The sequence below is a fragment of the Corvus kubaryi genome, unplaced genomic scaffold, assembly GCF_017639235.1.
Source record: "Corvus kubaryi isolate FWS band 111438036 unplaced genomic scaffold, C.kubaryi_AGA036_p1.0 135, whole genome shotgun sequence".
Taxonomy (NCBI): Eukaryota; Metazoa; Chordata; class Aves; order Passeriformes; family Corvidae; genus Corvus; species Corvus kubaryi.
Genome location: NW_024580669.1, coordinates 35,654 through 37,464, shown reverse-complemented (window position 1 = coordinate 37,464; position 1,811 = coordinate 35,654). Strand labels below are relative to the sequence as shown.

At 53.9% G+C, this 1,811-nt stretch overlaps 1 protein-coding gene across 1 annotated transcript in view; it reads left to right on the top strand.

Annotated features, from left to right (window-relative positions):
* The window catches only part of LOC121676817 (skin secretory protein xP2-like), a 34,670-nt gene that overhangs the window by 32,051 nt on the left and 808 nt on the right, over positions 1 to 1,811 (top strand). The gene's annotated exons all lie outside the window — the stretch shown is intronic.

Here is a 1,811-nt window from a genome sequence, read left to right as displayed (position 1 = left end):
GCTCCATTATTTCCACGTCCTCCTGTGGTTTTCCAGGGATAGAAGGATCCTGGAATTGTGGAATTTCCAGGAAAAATTCCCAGGTTTGCAGCCTGAGGGTTTAGAATGGTTCAAGTTGGAAAAAAACCTTGGAAGTTTTCCTTCCCAACAAAACCGCCTTCGCTCCATGGCATGGGATATCCATAAATACCCGGAGTCCTCTCACATTTTCCTGGAAAAATCCCAGAGAAAAAATGGATTCTGGGACAGGTTTTCCAGGGAATATCAGGAATATTTCGTGTTGTCCCAATTTTTGATTCCGAGGGTGGAAACTCCCAGGAAAATTGGGATTGGTTTCCAAAAACAGCTCCCTCTGGAGTTTTCCAGCCCTTTCCTAGCTCTCTCCAGGGATTTCCAGCCCTCCGGAATTTTCCAGCCCTTTCCCAGCTCCCTCCAGAGTTTTCCAGCCCCTTCCCAGCTCCCTCTGCAGTTTTCCAGCCCTTTCCCAGCTCCCTCCGGAGTTTTCCAGCCCCTTCCCGGCTCCCCCAGGACTTTTCCAGCCCCTTCCCGGCTCCCCCAGGAGTTTTCCAGCCCCTTCCCAGCTCCACTCCCTTCCCTGGCCCCACTCCAGCCCTTCCAGGGCTTTCCAGAGCTGCCCCCAGAATTCCAGGGGACCCCTCAGCCGTGCCCGGGAGCAGCAGGGTTGGGACAGCAGAACTTTTCCAGGCGTTTTCCAGGTTTTCCTTGGATCCCTCCTCCCTCTGTGCCGGGTGTGACTGTGACTCACTCCCCACGTGCCGGAGCCTCCGCGCTTTTCCCAATCCCACTCCAACACCACGAGTTGCCCGATCCAATTCCTTGTGCTGGGATGATCCCTCCGGAGATTTCATTCCCGAAACTCATCCCGATCCATCGCAGCCCCATTCCCGGTTTTTGGAGGCCTGGCAGCCCCTCTGTGGCTTTGGGAAGTTGGGCAGGAGCTGGGATCCATCCTGGGTTTCCTGAAGGAAGGGATGGCCCTGCTCAGCTCCCGCTGCATCCCGGATATTCCCGCTTTGGGAAGGGAGACTTTGGAGCAGGGAATCATCCCCTGGATTTGGGGAAGAGCCGATCCAAGGCTGAGATTCCCGGGAGCAGCTCCTTTTCCCACCCATCCATGACAATTCCCTCGGATCCCACATCTCTTCCAGCCGGGCTTTGTTTGCTCCAGGGTTTTTTTTTCCCCAAGGAATTCCATGTCTGAATTCCAGCTTTTCTCATTCCCATTTCCCATTTGCCCTGGACACACAACCGGAGCTTCCAAGAGAATCCTTGGAGCGCTTTAATCCCTCCTTAACATTCCAGCTGTGGCCCAAAATCCTTCCTGAATTCCCACTGCTGGTTTCCAGGTGGGATCTTCCCTCCCCATCCGAAATGTCCCTGTTTATCCCAACTTCCAGCCCCTTGGAATTTCCACATCCGTAGGGAAGTTTGCCCTCTTTGCCATCAGCCAAAGGAGCGCCAGGAATTCCCAGCAATTCCTGGGTTTTTTTCCTGCTGCTGTCGGATTTAGGGAATGAGATAAATAGTGGGAATTCCCTCCGTGGGCGTTTCCAGGTGGGACCCGCAGGTTTGGATTTGTGCAGGAACAATTCCGGGTTTCCAGGTGGTGTTTGGAGTCAAATCCCATCTCTGGCAGTGTCCAAGGCCGGGCTGGAGGGGGCTTGGAGCAACCTGGGGTAGGGAAAGGTGTCCATGGAGAATATCCTGGGAATGTTGGGGAAAAAATCCAGGGAATGTTGGGGGAAAATCCGGGGAATGTTGGGGAAAAATCCTGGGAATGTTGGGGAAAA